Genomic DNA, 13024 nt, shown 5'->3' on the forward strand with positions numbered 1-13024 from the left:
TTTCGCAGCCAATTAGCTCGGTACTACCAGCGACGAATAATTATTGTTCATCGCTGGTAATACCAATTACCAGGTCTCACCACGTGGAGGTTGCTGCGAGCGGAGACCCGGGCAGAGAGATGGAATCAAAGTTCCATCGATCTCCCTCGATACGCAGTGCAAACGAAATTACTAAACCATGGAGAAAGAAGGAATCAATGTTCCTTCGATCTCCTCGTTTAGTTCTGCCAAGCAATTACATCGACGAACAAAACGAGGCAAAATTGAGGAATACGCGACCGTGGAGTTGCTCCTACTAGGTCTATCCCGTTTCCCCTCAGTGGGTCCGATTCGAGAGAAAACGAGTGACGCCATCCACTCCTCCTCAGAGGAGGAGTGCCCCGTTTCTCCCAACTCCTTGTCAGCACACGCAGACCGTGGACCCGACTGATGAAGCTTTACGAAGAGAGGGTCTTATCTTGGAGGCTTCCGCAGGGACCGGCAAAAATGCCTACTCCTGTGTTCGCAACATGTCCCCTTTGGAAGCGGACACACCGGAAGAGACGACGATAGACCGTTCGGACCAGCTACACGGCCGGTCACTTGCTTATGCAACAAGCAGAGGTGGTCGGACTGAGGAACGAACAAGCGGGCAAAAATAAGCTAAAGATTGGGTAATTGCTCGGCAAATCACAGATATTCGTACATGGTGGCCTTAAAACTAACTTAGTCTAAGCTTAACTAAAGATTCCACGTCGTAATTATGATAAATAAACGTCAAGAAATTGCGAAATCTGCGAAGGCGAACGGTTTCGGTGAATGTTTATTCACTTCCGCGATTGTTACTAACATTTATATGTGTTCCCAATATTAATCGAACAATGCACATATTATTTATGCATCACACAGGATTAAGAAACTTATAGAAATCAATGTTGATCGAGCTTCGATGTTAAAACGTATTTCATAAAGTTTTAAAGCATGGAAAGTAATAATTGTCTATTTCGGGCATGAATTTAAAGTTTGTTTAATTCTTATTATTTACACAATACGCGTGGAAGTTGTATTTTTTACTTAAAAGTGCCTGAATTCAATTAATCGCTTTTCTAGATAAAAAAATATTCGTGATGAGTACTTGTGAATCGATAATCGATACTTGTAGCCTTGACAAAGTCAGTTGGATCTCAATGAAAAATTCCATCGCGAACAAAGAATACTTCAACGAACTGAAATTTTAAGCCATTATTTATTCTAGGACATTGTTAATAATTGTTTAAACTGTGGTCCTACGACGGTTGTTAATAATTATGATAAATAAACATCAAGATATTGCGAAATATGCGAAAATTGCGAGATTTTCGAATGAATTTCCGAACTTTTAGTAGAATTCGGGAATTTTTGGAAATCACGTCAAATTCCTCGATCAAAATTAATTGCTGCATAAATGTTAGTAACAATCGCGGAAATGAACAAACATTCAATATCATTTCGTTGAAGTATTCGTCGTTCGCGATGGAATTGTTATTATTGAGATCGAACCAACATTGTCAAGGTTGGAAATGTTTATCGATTTACAAATGTTCATCAGGATGATTTTTCTATCTAGGAAAGCAATTAATTGAATTTCGGCATTTTTAAGTAAAAAATACAACTTCCACGCGAATTGCGAGAATTATAAGAATTAAACATATGTTAAATTAACTTATCTAATTGTCAATTGTTACTTTCCATGCTTTGAAACATTAAGAAACACGTTTATACCTCGAAACTCGATCAACATTAATTGTTGTTGGCGAATCGATAATTTTTAATGCATAAATTAGATGAACAATGTTCAATTAATATTGGGAACATGCATAAATGTTAGTAACAATCGCGGAAATGAACAAACATTCACCGAAACCGTTCGCCTTCGCAGATTTCGCAATATCTTGGCGTTTACTTATCATAATTAATAACAACCGTCATAGGAACACAGTTTAAACAATTATTCACAATGTCTTAGAATAAATAATGGCTTAAAATTTCATTTCGTTGAAGTATTTTTCGTTTGTGATGGTATTGTTGTTTTTGAGATTGAACCGACATTGTCAAGGCTGGAATTGTTTATCGAATCACAAACGTTCATCAGTATGATTTTTCTATCTAGAAAAGCAATTAATTGAATTTCCGAATATTTCAGTAAAAAATACAACTTCTACGCGTATAGTGTAAATTATAAGAATTAAACAAATGTTAAATTAATGTGTCTAATAAACTATTGTTACTTTCCATGCTTTGAAACTCTACAAAACGCGTTTTAACATTGAGTCTCGATTAGAATCAATTTCTATAAGTTTCTTAATTAATTGCAATACATAAATAAGATGCACATTGATCGATCAATATTGCGAATATGCGTAAATGTTAATAACAATCGCAGAAATGAACAAACATTCACCGAAACCGTTCGTCTTCATAGATTTCGCATTATCTTGATGTTTATTTATCATAATTATTAACAACCGTCGTAGGACCGTAGATTAAACAATTATTGTCAATGTTATAGTATTATATAAATAATGGCTACAAAGCCATCAATTTGTTGAAATATTCGATTAGATCGAACAAAGACAATGGAAGTAACGGTAAGTGACCTTGCGGAGGGTACATAAGGAGCCCCCGGTTGTTTAAAATTTCATTCTTCCTGGAGCCTTCGAGGTGGACGGATCTCTTCGTTTTAGGTTTATGGAAGGGGGGCCCCCCACCTTGGTAACCGGTACTGGCCGCCGGTAGGCGGTGGTCAGTACTGGCGACCACTCTCTCAATCCTTTCTTTTTTTTTTAATTGTTTCTTTGTGTAATTCATTTCATTTGTTCTCTGATTTTAATTTCGACTTGTTTTTACATGTTTATTTTTTTCCACTAACCAAATTCGTTTCTATTTTCTATTATGCCTTGACTTTAGGTTTCTCTTAGGTTTCTCTTAGATACATTCTCTTAGATATATCGGAATACGAAGAACGAAGAACGAAGAGGACTGATGTATTGCATCCTCCGCGGGACTGTTAATTCTAAGTATGGACTAAGTTAGTTTTAAGGTCACCATGTACGAATATCTGCGATCTGCCGAGCAATTATCCAATCTTTAGCTTCTTTTTGCTCGCTTGCTCGTATCTCAGTCCGGCCACCTCTGCTTGTTGCATAAGCAAGTGACCGGCCGTGGAGGTGGACCGAACGCTCGATCGCCGTCTCTTCTGGTGCGTCCGCTTTGAGAGAGTATATGCTGCGAACACAGGGGCAGGTGTTCGCACCGGTCCCTGCGGAAGCCCTTGTGCCACAAGACCTTCTCTTCGTCATCCTCCGTAAGTCAGGTCCACGCTCTGCGTGGTTCCTGACGCGGAGTTGGGAGAAACGGGGCACTCTATATGAGTGGACGGCGTCGCGCATATCCTTGAGAATCGGGCCCACTGAGGGGAAACGGGACCGACCTAGTAGGTGCAACTCCACGGTTCGTGTCGCGTATTTCCCAATTCTGCCTAATTTTTCCATAATGTAATTGCTCGGCAGTATTAAACGAGGAGATCGAACGAACATTGATTCCTTCCATCTCTTTGGTTTAGTATCTTCGTTTGTATCGCGTGTCGAGGGAGATCGATGGAACTTTGATTCCATCTATCTCTCTCCGGGTCTCCGCTCGCAGCAACCTCCACGTGGTGAGACCTGGTAATCGGTATTACTCGCTGCGAGTAATATCGAGCTAATTGGCTGCGAATTTAGAATGGTTATTTAAGATAAGAAGAAGTTGAATACCTTGAAAAGTAACATTTTTATAGTGTGTATGAGTGCTTGAGTATGTTAATTAAATGAAAGAATGAGATTGTATCACCGATGTATTGATATCTTTCAATAAAGTCATTTTTAGTAACAACAAAAGCTTCTTTTTAGTCATTATTTGCCTCCGATTCCTTAATCGGATCCTATCAAATTGCTAAATTACCAAAGTACAAAATCGTCGAAAATTTTGGCCAAAGTTCAGAAATTTATCCGAAAATCTCGCAAAATCTCAATTGGCAAAAACTTTTGGAATTTGACGTTATTTCCAAAAATCACCGGAATAAGAATACCTTCTCGAGTATCATGTCCTCACGTTACCAAAGCCAAAAATTGACGAAAAATTTTAGCAGAAGTTTAGAAATTCGTTCCAAAATCCCGCAAAATCTCAACTCGCGGAAATTCTTGGAATTTTACAACATTTCCAAAAAACCCCGAATAAGAATACCTTCTCGAGTATCATGTTCTCCTGTTAGCAAAGCCCAAAATCGAAGACAGATCTAGCAAAATTTCGGAAATTCATTTGAAAATTCCGCAGAATCTCAATTTGCAGAAATTCTTAGAATTTGACGTCATTTCTAGGAATCCACGAAATCGTGGTACTTCCTCGCATATCGTATACTCCTGACAACAAGAGTCCCAACATTGAACATTTTCTACAATTTATGTCTGAATTTCATCCTTTGGTATGAGGAGAACACTGTCGCCAAGGAAGTATGCATTTCGATTTTTCAAGTATTAATCAAATGTCACATCGATATATCTAATAGACAATTATTACTTTCCATATTTTAAAACTTTAAGAAACACCTCTTTACTTCGGAGCTCGATCAAAATTAATTTCTATAAGTTTCTTAATCATTTGTGATGCACAAATAATATGCACAATTAATTAATTGTTCAATTAATATTGGGAGCACATATAAATGTTACTAACAATCGCGGAAATGGACAAACATTTTCCGAATCCGTTCGCCTTCGCAAATTTAGCAATATCTTGACGTTTATTTATCATAATTATTAACAAGCGTCGTGGGACCTTAGATTAAACAATTATTAACATTATTCTAGTATAAATAATGCCTTGAAAGTAATCACTTTCTGGAAATATTTGTTAGATCGGACAAAGACAATCGAAGTAACCGTGCGATAAAATAAATGAATATTTCTCTACATATCGAAATTATAGTTTGTATATATGCATATATATTCCGAACGCTCAGTGACACACATATGTCACACGGCAATGGAATTGGTTGCCATCTACTAGAGAATAGGTAAACTACACTTAAGGTGTGAAAACACCTGGCGGAGAAACGCTCAAGTTTATCGAGGAATTGTTCTGAATTTTATCAATAGATAGCGCCACGAGCATAAATTTACCGACATTAAAGATAAGTAATTCCATTTGTATGATATTCCCGACCGTGCGATAAAATAAATAAATATTTCTCTACATATCGAATTATTGTTTGTATGCATGCAAATATATTCGGAACGCGCAATTTCAAACATTTGTAACGTGGTAATTATATGGGTTACCGTCAATTGGAGAACATACTTGTTAATTTTCGCGATTGTTACTAACATTTATGCATGTTCCCAATATTAATCGAACAATTTGTATTTTATTTATGCATTATAAATGATTATACTTATAGAAATTAATTTTCATCGAGATTCAAAGTAAGAACTCCTTTAGTAAAGTTTCAAAGCATGAAAAGTAATAATTATCTATTTAGTGCAATAGTTTAACATTTATTTAATTCTCATAATTTACACAATACGCGTAGAAGTTGTATTTTTTACTGAAACGTGCTGAATTTCGATTAATCGCTTTTCTATATAGAAAAATCATCGTGATAAACACTTGTGAGTCGATAATCGATATGTGTAGCCTGGATTTCGAGGTATCAAAGAATTTTTTAAATGTATAAAGGAAGGATAGAATGCAGAGAAATTTCATTACGCTGATTTCGTTTAACTTTACATTTATTCGAAAGATGATACATACGAAACTTTGTACAGAAATATTTATTTATTTTATTGCACGGTAGGGAATACCATACAAATGGAATTACTTATCTGTAATGTCGGTAAATTATGCTCCTGGCGCTCTCTATTGGTGGAAATAAGAACAATTCCTCAACAAACTTGAGCGTTTCTCCGCCAGGTGTTTTCACATCTTAAGTGTAGTTTATCTATTCACCAGTAGATGGCAACTCACTTCATCGCCGTGTGACATATGTGTGCCACTGAGCGTTCGGAATATATATGCATAAATACAAACTATTTTTTCGATATGTAGAGAAATATTCATTTATTTTATCGCATGGTTACTTCGATTGTCTTTGTTCGATCTAACAAATATTTCCAGAAAGTAATGACTTTCAAGCCATTATTTATACTAGAACATTGTTAATAATTGTTTAATCTACGGTCCCACGACGATTGTTAATAAATATGATAAATAAACATTAAGAAATTACGAAATCTGCGAAGGTGAACGGTTTCGGTGAATGTTTGTTCATTTCCGCGATTGTTACTAACATTTACGCTGGTTTCCAATATTAATCGAACAATGTGCATCGTATTTATGCATTAAAAATGATTGATTCGCCTATAGCAATTGATTTTGATCGAACTGCAAAGTAAAGAGATGTTTCTTAAAGTTTTAAAACATGGAAAGTAATAATTGTCTATGAGATATATCAATTTAACATTTGATTAATACTCGAAGAATCGAAATGTTTGGTATTTTCCTGATACCAAAGGTTGAAATTCAGGCATAAATTTTAGAAAATGTTTGATTTTGGGACTCTTGGTGTCAGTATACGATATGCGAGGAAGTGGCACGATTTCGCGGATTCTTAGAATTGACGTCAAATTCCAAGAATTTCCGCGAATCGAAATTTTGTTGTACTTTCGAACGAATTTCTGAATCATGGATCCCAATTTTCTTTGTATCAGGAGAACATGATAGTCGAGGACATATAGTTTTAAGTAGTTTTAGCAGTTTGATAGGATCGGGTTAAAGAAATGGAAACAAATAATGGACAAAAATAAAGTTTCTGTTGTCAGTGAAATTGATTTTATTTCAATACATCAATTCATCGGAAATACAATCGCTTTTCTTCGATCCATTAACATATTCGCACTTTCATACTCATTACAAAAATGTTGTTCTTTAAAGTACTCTACTTGTGGAAAGTACTGTACCGTAAAAATTACTATTCTAAACTCGCAGCCGATTAGCTCGGTACTACCCACGACGAATAATTATTGTTCGTCGCGAGTAATACCGATTACCAGGTCTCACCACGTGGAGGTTGCTGCGAGCGGAGACCCGGAGAGAGATAGATGGAATCAAAGTTCCATCGATCTCCCTCGACACGCAGTACAAACGAAGATACTAAACCAAAGAGATGGAAGGAAACAATGTCCCTTCGATCTCCTCGTTTAGTTCTGCCGAGCAATTATATTATGGAAAAATGAGGCAAAATTGGGAAAGACGCGACACGAACCGTGCAGTTGGTCCTACTAGGTCTATCCCGTTTCCCCTCCGTGGTTCCGATTCCAGAGAAAACGAACGACGCCTACCACTCCCCTAGAGGAGTGCCCCGTTTCTCCATCTTTACGACGAGAGGGTCTTATTTTGGAGGCTTTCGCAGGGACCGGCAAAAATGCCTACTCCTGTGCTCGCAACATGCCCCCTCTGGAAGCGGACACACCGGAAGAGACGGCGATAGACCGTTCGGACTACTTACACGGCCGGCCACTTGCTTGTACAAGAAGCAGTGGTGACCGGACCGAGGAACGAGGAAGCGAGCAAAATTAAGCTAAAGATTGGATAATTGCTTGGCAGATCACACCCTTAAAACTAACTTATTCTAACTGCAGAGATAGAAGGAATCAATGTTCCTTCGATCTCCTCGTTTAATTCTGCCGAGCAATTACATTATGGAAAAATTAGGCAAAAGTGGGAAAGACGCGACACGAACCGTGCAGTTGGTCCTACTAGGTCGGTCCCGTTTCCCCTCAGTGAGCCAGATTGAAGAGGAAATGCACGACGCCCGTCCACTCCGTGGAGTGCCCCGTTTCTCCCAACTCCGCGTCAGGAGCCACGCAAGCGTGGGCCTGACTCACGGAGGATGACGAAGAGAGGGTCTTGTGGCACAGGGGCTTCCGCAGGGACCGGTGCGGACACCTGCCCCTGTGTTCGCAGCATATTCGCTCTCAAAGCGGACGCACCAGAAGAGACGGCGATCGACCGTTCGGACCACTTACACGGCCGGTCACTTGCTTATGCAACAAGCAGTGGTGACCGGGCTGAGGAACGAGGAAGCGAGCAAAAATAAGCTAAAGATTGGATAATTGCTCGGCAGATGACAGATATTCGTACATGGTGACCTTAAAACTAACTTAGTCTATACTTAGAATTAACAGTCCCGCGGAGGATGCAATACATCAGTCCTCTTCGTTCTTCGTTCTTCGTTTTCCGATACATCTTAGAGAATGTATCTAAGAGAAACCTAAGAGAAACCTAAAGTCAAGGCATAATAGAAAATAGGAATGAATTTGGTTAGTGGAAAAAACTAAACATGTAAAAACAAATAGAAATTAAAATCAGAGAACAAATGAAATGAATTAGACAAAGGAACAATTAAAAAAAAAAGAAAGGATTGAGAGAGTGGTCGCCAGTACTGACCACCGCCTACCGGCGGCCAGTACCGGTTACCAAGGTGGGGGGTCCCCCTTCCTTAAACCTAAAACGAAGAGATCCATCCACCTCCGAGGCTCCAGGAAGAATGAAATTTTAAACAATCGGCGGCTCCTTATATACCCACCGCAAGGTCACTTACCAGTGACTTACCGTTACTTCCATTGTCTTTGTTCGATCTAATCGAAATCTTCGAAGACGAACGGTTTCGGTGAATATTTGTCCATTTCCGCGATTGTTACTAACAATTATACATGTTCCCCATATTGATCGAACAATGTGCATCTTATTTATGTATTGCAATTAATTAAGAAACTTATAGAAATTGATTTTGATCGAGACTCGATGTTAAAACGTGTTTCGTAAAGTTTTCAAGCATGGAAAGTAACAATTGTTCATTAAATGCATTAAGTTAACATTTGTTTAATTCTTATGATTTACACAATACCCGTAGAAGTTGCGTTTTTTACATAAAAGTGCCGAAATTCAATTAATCGCTTTTTTAGATAGAAAAATCATCGCGATGAAGACTTGTGAATCGATAATCGATACCTGTAGTCTTGAAAATGTCAGTTGGATCTCAGCGAAAAATTCCTTCGCGAACAAAGAATATTTCAACGAAATGATATTTTAAGCCATTATTTATACTAGGACATTGTTAATAATTGTCTAATGCATGGTTCTACGACGTTTGTTAATAAATATGATAAATAAACATCGAGATTTTGCACAATCTGCGAAGACGAACGGTTTCGGAGAATGTTTGTTCATTTCTGCGATTGTTACTAACATTTATACATGTTCCGAACATTTATCTTACAATATGCATCTTATTTATGCATTAAATATGATTGATTCGCCTATAGCAATTAATTTTGACCGAGATTCGAGGTATAAACGTGTTTCTTAATGTTTCAAAGCATGGGAAGTGACAATTGTTTATTAGATACATTAATTTAACATTTGTTTCGTTTTTATAATTTTAGGAATACGCGTGGAAGCTGTATTCTTTAAGTAAAAGCGTCGAAATTCAATTAATCGCTTTTCTAGATAGAAAAATCATCGTGATGGACGTTTGTGAATCGATAAACATTTCCAGCCTTGACAATGTCGGTTCGATCTCAATAACAACAATTCCATCGCGAACAAAGAATATTTCAACGAAATGATATTTTAAGCCATTATTTATACTAGGACATTGTTAATAATTGTCTAATGAATGGTCCTACGACGGTTGTTAATAAATATGATAAATAAACATCAAGATATTGCGAAATCTTCGAAGGCGAACGGTTTCGGTGAATGTTTGTTCATTTCAGCGATTGTTACTAACATTTATGCATGTTCCCAATATTGATCGAACAATGTGCGTCTTATTTATGTATTGCAATTAATTAAGAAACTTATCGAAATTGATTTTGAATGAGACTCGACGTTAAAACATGTTTCGTAAAGTTTTAAAGCACGGAAAGTAACAATTGTTCATTAGATACATTAATTTAACATTTGTTTAATTCTTATAATTTACACAATACGCGTAGAAGTGGGATTTTTTACACAAAAGTGCCAAAATTAAATTAATCGCTGCTCTGGATAGAAAAATCATCACGATGGATACTTGCGAATAGATAATCGATACGTGTAGCCTTGAGAATGTCAGTTGGATCTCAAAGAAAAATTCCTTCCCGAACAAAGAATATTTCAACGAAATGATATTTTAAGTCATTATTTATAACAGGGCATTGTTAATAATTGTTTAAGCTATGGTCCTACGGCGGTTGTTAAAAATTATGATAAATAAATATCAAGATATTTTGAAATCTGTAAAGGCGAACGCTTTCAGTAAATTTTTGTTTGTTCACGCGATTGTTCATAACATTTACGCACATTCCAAATGTTAATATTAGAATTTGCATCTTGTTCGTGCATTATAAATCATTAATAACTTTACAAATATTAATTTCGATCGAAAATCGAAAAACATATAAATATAAAGTTTTACTTTAATCTTCGTTCAAATTTAATTTCTATAGGCAAATCAATTATTTACGATGTAGAAATACGATGCATTCTGCAACATAAATCTTCGAAACATGCATAAATGTTAATAAGAATCGCGTGGATAAACAAAAATTTACTGAAACCGTTCGGCTTCGAAGATTTCGCAATATCTTGACGTATATTTATCATAACTATTAAAAACAGTCGTAGGACCATAGTTTAAACAATTATTAACAATGTCCTAGTATAAATAATGGCTTAAAATATCATTTCGTTGAAATATTCTTTGTTCGCGAAGGAATTTTTCGCTGAGATCCAACTGACATTTTCAAGACTACAGGTATCGATTATCGATTCACAAGTCTTCATCGCGATGATTTTTCTATCTAAAAAAGCGATTAATTGAATTTTGGCACTTTTGTGTAAAAAATACCACTTCTACGCGTATTGTGTAAATTATAAGAATTAAACAAATGTTAACTTAATGCATTTAATGAACAATTGTTACTTTCCATGCTTGAAAACTTTACGAAACACGTTTTAACATCGAGTCACGATCAAAATCAATTTCTATAAGTTTCTTAATTAATTGCAATACATAAATAAGATGCACATTGTTCGATCAATATGGGGAACATGTATAATTGTTAGTAACAATCGCGGAAATGGACAAATATTCTCCGAAACCGTTCGTCTTCGCAGATTTCGCAATATCTCGAAGTTTATTTATCATATTTATTAACAACCGTCGTAGGACCATTCATTAGACAATTATTAACAATGTCCTAGTATAAATAATGGCTTAAAATATCATTTCGTTGAAATATTCTTTGTTCGCGATGGAATTGTTGTTATTGAGATCGAACCGACATTGTCAAGGCTGGAAATGTTTATCGATTCACAAACGTCCATCACGATGATTTTTCTATCTAGAAAAGCGATTAATTGAATTTCGACGCTTTTACTTAAAGAATACAGCTTCCACGCGTATTCCTAAAATTATAAAAACGAAACAAATGTTAAATTAATGTATCTAATAAACAATTGTCACTTCCCATGCTTTGAAACATTAAGAAACACGTTTATACCTCGAATCTCGGTCAAAATTAATTGCTATAGGCGAATCAATCATATTTAATGCATAAATAAGATGCATATTGTAAGATAAATGTTCGGAACATGTATAAATGTTAGTAACAATCGCAGAAATGAACAAACATTCTCCGAAACCGTTCGTCTTCGCAGATTGTGCAAAATCTCGATGTTTATTTATCATATTTATTAACAAACGTCGTAGAACCATGCATTAGACAATTATTAACAATGTCCTAGTATAAATAATGGCTTAAAATATCATTTCGTTGAAATATTCTTTGTTCGCGAAGGAATTTTTCGCTGAGATCCAACTGACATTTTCAAGACTACAGGTATCGATTATCGATTCACAAGTCTTCATCGCGATGATTTTTCTATCTAAAAAAGCGATTAATTGAATTTTGGCACTTTTGTGTAAAAAATACCACTTCTACGCGTATTGTGTAAATTATAAGAATTAAACAAATGTTAACTTAATGCATTTAATGAACAATTGTTACTTTCCATGCTTGAAAACTTTACGAAACACGTTTTAACATCGAGTCACGATCAAAATCAATTTCTATAAGTTTCTTAATTAATTGCAATACATAAATAAGATGCACATTGTTCGATCAATATGGGGAACATGTATAATTGTTAGTAACAATCGCGGAAATGGACAAATATTCTCCGAAACCGTTCGTCTTCGCAGATTTCGCAATATCTCGAAGTTTATTTATCATATTTATTAACAACCGTCGTAGGACCATTCATTAGACAATTATTAACAATGTCCTAGTATAAATAATGGCTTAAAATATCATTTCGTTGAAATATTCTTTGTTCGCGATGGAATTGTTGTTATTGAGATCGAACCGACATTGTCAAGGCTGGAAATGTTTATCGATTCACAAACGTCCATCACGATGATTTTTCTATCTAGAAAAGCGATTAATTGAATTTCGACGCTTTTACTTAAAGAATACAGCTTCCACGCGTATTCCTAAAATTATAAAAACGAAACAAATGTTAAATTAATGTATCTAATAAACAATTGTCACTTCCCATGCTTTGAAACATTAAGAAACACGTTTATACCTCGAATCTCGGTCAAAATTAATTGCTATAGGCGAATCAATCATATTTAATGCATAAATAAGATGCATATTGTAAGATAAATGTTCGGAACATGTATAAATGTTAGTAACAATCGCAGAAATGAACAAACATTCTCCGAAACCGTTCGTCTTCGCAGATTGTGCAAAATCTCGATGTTTATTTATCATATTTATTAACAAACGTCGTAGAACCATGCATTAGACAATTATTAACAATGTCCTAGTATAAATAATGGCTTAAAATATCATTTCGTTGAAATATTCTTTGTTCGCGAAGGAATTTTTCGCTGAGATCCAACTGACATTTTCAAGACTAC

The sequence above is a fragment of the Ptiloglossa arizonensis genome, chromosome 2, assembly GCF_051014685.1.
Source record: "Ptiloglossa arizonensis isolate GNS036 chromosome 2, iyPtiAriz1_principal, whole genome shotgun sequence".
NCBI classification, from domain to species: domain Eukaryota; kingdom Metazoa; phylum Arthropoda; class Insecta; order Hymenoptera; family Colletidae; genus Ptiloglossa; species Ptiloglossa arizonensis.